The sequence below is a fragment of the Condylura cristata genome, unplaced genomic scaffold (assembly GCF_000260355.1).
Source record: "Condylura cristata isolate star-nosed mole 26May11 unplaced genomic scaffold, ConCri1.0 scaffold00037, whole genome shotgun sequence".
Taxonomy (NCBI): Eukaryota; Metazoa; Chordata; class Mammalia; order Eulipotyphla; family Talpidae; genus Condylura; species Condylura cristata.
The window spans coordinates 6,628,466-6,636,609 of record NW_004567138.1 but is presented as its reverse complement, the minus strand read 5'-3'; the positions used below and the strand labels follow the sequence as shown (position 1 = coordinate 6,636,609).

At 35.7% G+C, this 8,144-nt stretch overlaps 1 protein-coding gene across 2 annotated transcripts in view; it reads right to left on the bottom strand.

Annotated features, from left to right (window-relative positions):
• The window catches only part of CDKAL1 (CDK5 regulatory subunit associated protein 1-like 1), a 604,990-nt gene that overhangs the window by 209,678 nt on the left and 387,168 nt on the right, over positions 1-8,144 (bottom strand). The gene's annotated exons all lie outside the window — the stretch shown is intronic.

Sequence of the window (8,144 nt, the reverse complement as noted above, 5' to 3'; positions counted from 1 at the left end):
TCCTCACCTTTCATAATTCTCTCATTCCTAAGGGTTGGCTTATTATACGTAAGTTCTGTGGTGTACAGATTTGTTCCTTCCTCTATGATTCCCTATCTCCTCATGTTAGTCATCTCTTCCTTGGGTAACAAAACAGAGATCATCTCCTGCAATGCCTAATGAATTAAACGCGTTCTGAATACTTCAAATTAACCAGTAATCCACCCTCATTATATACTCTGGCTCCTTACATTAGCTGGGCAAACAATAACATTTAAGGCAAACAGTTGAAGCCTCTTACTCTTGTATACTTGAATATATTCTCCAAAGTTAAGAATAGTCAATACTGTGGTTTTACTATCAAAAGAGAAGAAGGTATTTGTAACTCATCTGTCTAGTGAATGTGTTTTTCCGGTTCTACCTTGCAAAAGGCAGAGTAGCAAACAATGTTTTCACCAGCTCACTGCTAGTCAGCTAATGACATATACCCTTAAATGCAGACTTCGGAAGAGAGGAAAGATGGGGAAAAGCAGAATCCATCTTGGCAAGTTAAGGAGAACAAATCTGTGAGACAAAAACTAGGCGAGCCAGAGAGTATTTTAAATTCCTCCAGAGAAACAAAGCAGGTAAGGAAAGAGAGTGATTAACAGAGAGAAGGATGAGCCGCTCCTGTAAAGAAGCAATAAGAAAAGGTCAGCTCCCTGATGCATGCTCCCGGCTTATCAGTTTGGGGAATGGGAGAGGAGCGAAGGGGAAGGAGGCAAAGAGGAGAGGGGAAAAGCAAGAAAGAAAGGAGAGAGGCAAGAGGCTGGGGCAGGAGGGGGGGAGTTTGGGGGGGGTAGGGGCGGAGGGGGTGGTTGGCTGATCATGCTCCTTTCTGGCTGGAACTGGCAGAGTCTACAGAGATAAAAAGACCAGACCGAGAACGGAGCTGGTCCCTAACTTGCATGTGTCCAGTGAGTTTTAGTTTTTAGTCACCTCTCAGTTATCAAGCACCCAGGCATGTGCTTTGTTTCCTCATTTCCTTTTCAACGACTGTCAACATTGGCATTTTTACCACAATGTAGGGGAAAATATGATTAGCTCGACAAGTCACCTCCTAAATAGAAGCTGTTGTTTTACGAACTTTTTTGACTAAGAAACTATTACTACTCTTGGATGCCCTTTATCCATACCTTCTTTGCACCAGGAGTCAGCAAATAAATGTGTGTGTGATTACAGTATAGTGCATGTTATGTCATGTTAATGCATATGTATTTACATACATACCTCTTATTACACATATTACTAAATTATAACTGGAGTTGAAAAACTTATTTAGCAGAGAAGTCACTGGCTGACATTATCTGAAATTCCCTTCAAAGGCTGTCTGCTTCTGGCCTGTGCAGTCAGCGGCCCAAGTATGGTCACCCCCGGCCTGGCGTGTGGCTGTGTGAGGCAGGAAAGCAACACAACGAGCCTTCTGCTGTGACTCTGCCTTTCAGGCTGGTCACACCTTCTGACTAGGACAACATTTAAAGTTCATGGTAACATTTTCATGCAGATTATTGAGAAGCTGTCATTACATAAAACAGCTTTTCAATAAGCTAAACACCTGGATTTTCAACTGAAGGAGAACTTTACTGAGTTGCAGAAAATAGTTGTGAAAGGGGTTTCAGCAAATGTGGCCTTGAGCCTGAAAGGAAGAGCAGTTTCTCCTGGACTCGCTCAGGGTGGCCTAGGGCTGTAAACAGGATACCACCTGCATGAAGTACTTTTTCTGGACAGTATGATGATTTATAAATGAAAACATCAACAGCAAACAAAACAGGACAAATTTGGGTGGTTTTTTCCCCTTTGGTTCTCAAAAGTAAGACTGCCCTAGTAATTACCTTCAACGTTGTACTATTAACTTTGAAACTTCATAATGGAAGGCACCAGAACATGAAATAAAAGTTAAGCTTGCACTTAGCTGATGTCTACGCTTCTCCCACTAAAAGAATTGAGACTTAATATATATTAACACACTCCAAAGAGAAAAAGGAAACTTTCTCTGGTTTTGTTTTTCCTTCTGTTCTTCTTATCAGCACTGTTGGTTACAGATAATGTTCAGTCTCCTCACCTTTCATAATTCTCTCATTCCTAAGGGTTGGCTTATTATACGTAAGTTCTGTGGTGTACAGATTTGTTCCTTCCTCTATGATTCCCTAGTAGCCTGTTTATGGTGTTACCAAAGTGTTTGCTTGTTTCTACCTTGCCCTCTGGCAAGGAATCTCCAGATGGAAAGTATGTAAGAACTGGGATTAATTTTCACTCCTTTCTACATCTCTCCAAAGGCTAATAAACACCAGACATACATAACACATAGCTATCTGTTAAAAACTCATCAGCATAAATAAAGATAGATAAAATATAATTGCTAGATAAAATATAATTGCTATTTGATGGGAAGACAAATTTTTAATTAGTAATAGTTCAGTCAGTTTGGCCAAAGCAGGTCAACATATATCAAAACAGGTAAACAAGTATAAAATTTATAAATTAGCTCCCAAAGCAAATATATTTTGACTCTTATCTAAAGGTAGAAATGAATTGGCAATGTAACCCATGATGAAACAAGTGACATTCTAATTTTCACTTCCACAGTACTTATATTTGTTCTAAAAATTAAGGCAGGTCTATTTTATTGTCAAATCTGGACATTTTCTAGAAATAAAATCGGACAAAGTGGTCTTTGGGACTGGTTTCTTTAACTCATAATGTTTTCATACATATATGCATTTTTCATTTAATTAAACAGGAATTTATGACTTATTGAATATCTCATGTAAAACTATTCCAAATTTCTGAAATATTATTAGTTTAATTAAAGTAGTAAAGCAAGTTTCACTTGTATGAATGGACTTTAATAGTTCAAACACAATATAACAGCAAAAAATGATGAGATAATTGTTAACAGAAAAGATCTTATTAGGAAAAAATACTACTTATACAACAGGTGGTATTAAAAAGAAATTGAAATGGTCCAAAACAAATAATTCTACATGATCCAGCAATTCCACTCCTAGGTATCCATCCAAAGAATGTAGAAAGACTAATTCACATGGATACCTATGTTAACTGCAGCATTATTTATGCTAACCAATTAATAGAAACAACCTAAATGCCTGATCATGGTGAGGTAGGCTCCTATGTGCCTAATCACATTAGAAGATGTAATATATATATTGTATTTTATATATATATGTATATATATATTATATACAATATAACAATATATAATATATAATAGTCATAATTAACTACATCAGTGCTTAACCTATAAAAAAGATTAATTTTTTTCATCTTCAATAACATGGATGGGCTAGAGGGTACTATATTAAGCAAGCTAATTTTGAAGGAGAAAGACAAATAGGGGATGATTTCAAGGAACAGACAAAACCAAATGAAACAACTCTGGAAAACTGACTGCAGAATTGAGGCTACCAGAGAGGGAGAAAGAAGGTGGGGAGCAAAGGGACTGTGTTGGATGATCACAGGTGCTTTGGTAGTGGGTACAGTAGCAAACATTTGGGGGTGCAAACATATACCCCTAAATCATACAGTGTTGTAAACTGTTACCTCAATAAAAAAAAATACAATCCAAAAAGACAAACTGCCAACAAAAAAGGGAACATATTGGGGGAGGGGAAGAAGGTGTATAAATAATGATACCGTATTTGGTTCATCTACCATTTGTTTTATTTTTTGAAAAATTTGCAATATTAAGTATATTCATAATTTTGTGCAACCATCACCATAATCTACATCCAGAAATTTTTTCTTCATCCCAAAATGAAACTCTGTACCCATTATACAGTAATCTGCCCTCCCAGCCCCTGATAATCACAGCTACACTTTGTATCTATGAATATAATTATTCAGGCACTTCTTGTAAGTGAAATCATATGACTTGTATCTGTTTTGTTTTACATGGTATAATGTGACCTCAAGATTCAGCCCCTTTTAGGGATATTATGCTTTTTAGCTCTCTTTCCCCAGGCAGTTCTCCTTTGAAAGTCAGAGCACACTGCACATTCTGCTATCAGTACTTTTCTTCTACTGCATGACAGAACTAGCTCCGACCTCAAGGGAGAGTTTTGTTTATTTTTACCTAGTTCTATTCCTGTTGAATATTGTGGCCCTATACTTAAATTACAGTTGAATGACCCAATCAATCAATCAACATAGTCATTTCTGAATAAATACTACAAAGACTTCTAGGTGAATGTCAAAACAGCAATACCTATATTGCAGAAGATGCTATTTCTGGAGTCATCTTCAACACTCCTAAAGTCACCTTCAACACTCCTAAAGTCATACAAGTTAAGATAAAATAAGACCAGAGCTGTATTTCATCCATTGCTTCATTAATGATGTTTTCACAGCCACTAAATGAATTACCAGCATCTAAATTTACTTTCAGTGATGTAAAAATAAATTATCATTAATAGCATCAGACAGTAAATTAGGGAGCGTAAGAGAAAATATCAATCCTTATATCCCAGATAGAAGTGTAGATAGGTCAATCTACACTTGACCTATAACTTAATTATGACAGGAAATTCACTTCTAAACTGCAAAGAGTTAACATTTTTAGTATTTGTGTTGAAATACACTGAAATAAAATGTCGGTATTAATTAGTTTTCATAGAAAAGTTAAAAGGACTCCAGTGCTCCTCTACCATTAACACTTCATCTTAGTGTCAAAGTCAGACTTTACATTATGGAGATAAAAATATATATCTTCATACTAATGTCAAAATACTAAGAGCTAGCAGTTATTTTTCAACTGATATTATCAGTATTTCAATTTTAACATTATTATCATCCTCTACTAAGGTGAAGATATCAAGAAGTTTCTTGTATCTGACTGCCACAACAGTTACAAGAATCTAAACAAATGCTGAGATATTGAACATATTCAAGAGTCAATTCTAATGTTTAAATTTTAAAATAAAATCAAAGTCCTAAACTAACTGGAAAATCAATTGTGACTCAAACACTATGCAATATGAACATTTATATCTCAGAAAACATGTAATATATAAAATTGTCCTTTTTCCATAGAAAAAAGATTGAGTCTACGAAACACTGAAAGAAAATCAAAGGGCTGCTCAATTTAAGAAGGTTTCACTTAAATATGACATAATTACGGAATCCAATAGAAAGGCGCAGTGTGTTAAAACAGTGAACTCTCATTTACTGACAGCCTAGTTATCCAAAAGGCAGGTAAATTTATGTAACTCTTGCTTCATGTATCTGGCAGTAAACAGCAGAACAAAGGTGACTTAACTGCTCTATTTAGAGGTGCTTGGAATGTAGTGATGTGCTCCAGAAATTACTGAACTGATGTTCAGTATGTTACTAAGACTGGTAGAACAAAGAAGGTGATAAACTGCTCCAAATGATGGTGCATTTACCTGTTCCAGGAACTCTGCTCAACAATTTAGGTGCACTGTGTCGACCCCCACCAAAATGATGTAAGCATTTTGACTATTTCATGGTAGACTGTATCACTGTCAATTATTTTGGTTTTTCTCTCTGTGGGAATGTTATAATCTTCCCCTGCACAAATTTAGGAGTATGGTGACTTACAATGGCCAAGGAAATATGGGGAGAAATGACGGGTTATTTCTAGTCTCAAGTTTTAAAACAATGATTCTCTTTTTCGGCCCTTTTCCACAGTCTAAGTTGCAAGCGAAACAACCTGAACAGAGGTTCAGCCAACCTGTGCAACCTGTGTTTTTAAAAAAATTTTTTTATTGTTAGTATGAGATTAAAAAAAAACATTTTTTGATGTTATTATGAGCTTTGTGGACATTTGTTACACAGTATAACCTAATATGTTCTATTGACACTGTCATTTTATGGATGACAAAAATTAGCATTTGGAGATGTTTAAAACAGTATGTTCACAGTAGTGAGCAGTAAATAGAATAACTGGATTTACAAACAGTCTGTCAAGCCGCAGAGACCATTTTCTTTTATTTTTATATTTATAATGTTTATTTTTACATTATTTTGTGCATTTTTCCATTTCAGTTGCAATCCTTTTGGGCTTCCCATCACCAAATCACCCATGTGCCATCACCACAGTCCAGTGCATTTCCCTCCCCCCCTGTTTTTGATCTCATTCCCCACTCCACCCCCACAAAATGCAGAGACCATTTTCTTAGTCAATTTTCAATAATGGAAATATGTAGTAATTACAAAGGTAGAATAGAAAGAAATTAACTGTGGTATGAACAACATAAGGTTTCCTGAAAAATAATCATTTGTGACGAATAATACATCCCAATTACTTGAAATGATAATACTTGTTTTAAAGAATAATCCCATTATCTGTCATATCAATTCTAATTTCCTTGCCTAATATCATCAATTACATTTTTAAAAGAACGTGTGGGAAAATGAAGAGACACACTTTGGGTCTAGGTAATGATTCTCTACCTATTTACATTTTTATCAAATATACTAACTGTAACCTTCTTTGTTGAAATCATTTAAAAGACAGAATTGTTCATTTGATGTTTAGAATGATACAATCCTGAGACTGAACCCTTATACACTTTCAGAGAAAAGATGCATAGGTAATTTGTTTACATATTTGATAAATGAACTGTTATGCTGCAATGAGACGCACTACCCAAAAAAGCCAGTCATGCCACTGTAAAGACAAGAGGAAACTTTATTGCAAGCTCAAGCTTGGGCACAACCGCACACTAGAGGCACCTGGGTGGTAGCAAGGGCCAGTGCATTGTGTGGTAAGGTTTTTATACATACCCCAGTTCTGTAAGCATAAATAAATAAATCTAAAAAAAAAAAAAAAAGTTTTATACAGTCCCTGGGAGCAAGCTGGGGTGTAAAACAGGTTGCTGCCTGATTGGTTGATCCTTACCACCCTCCCTCCATATTTGGTACAGAAGTTTGCCTCAGCCCATGATTGGTTGGCAGATATGGTCCGGTCTTAGGTCAGGCGTCATACAGGAAGCCCCCTTCCCAAAGAACACCTAAAATGGCGAGGTGGCCTGGTATGGTGTCATACAGGAACTCAAGCCTAAAATGGCGGTGGATAGTTCAAGATAGGGGCTGGCCATTCTTTAAAAAAAAAAAAAAAAATGCCATTCTTAAAAAAGATAACTGTTTTTCTCAACTACAAAAGTGACAACCATTTTTTTAGATTTTGGAAAAGAGAAAACTAGAAAAAACTAATCTTTTTTTCAAATAATCATTGTTATAAGACAAACCTGCCATTCAAGACAGCATCATTCTGGAAACAAATGATAAAATTACATCTGATATTATGTATTTGAAAAAGTGAACTGATTTTCAAATACCAAAATATTAATGAAATTTCTTAACAACACATCCTTTGATGGGAGCTCAATTTCCCCAAATATGAAGAAGAAAACTTTTCTCCTAGCCGGTTCCAAATCATCTCTGCACTTATACTCAGGGGTTTGGAAAGCGTCTTCATTAGCATAACAGGAGAGAGAAATCTGAATATAAAGACAATAGAGGGGAACCACAGATAAAAATCAGGGAAACCACTTAACAATCATTTCAAAAGAAGTGAGTTATTACCCTTAAAGCATGCTGTCCCTGGAGCTATGATGAATGAGTGGAAAAAATAAACATCAAAGAAACTGTTAAAACGAAGGTAAAAAGTGACAATGAAAAGTAGACAGAAATCGAATGGGCAATTCTACCGCACTCCCAAATTTACTGTATTATAAAAAAAATTCTTAAATCTCCTTCAAGATGTTTGGTCTTAAAAATGTCATTTTATGGGTGTGATTGTAAGAGGAAGCACAACTGTCCCCAGTCACAATACTGTTGGGTGTGCAGTACCAGTAGCAGCAATAATAATGGTAGAAGCAGCATCTCTCTGTGTTAAACAGTGTGTTCTGAACAAACCCAGGAAGTCGGTTTACTCTATTCAATCTAAAATTCAAAGAAGCTAACTGCTTGCTTCAGGCACAATAGTAGAGGATAGGATACAAAGACTATCTGATATTTTAAGAATCTCAGAATATGCAACACGAAAATATGACTCTGGTATTTGTTTTTGCTACAAGTCACTGAGTATCAACAGATACAAAGCAAGCTATAAAAACAAGGCTTTAGTTTTCCTTTTTTTTTTT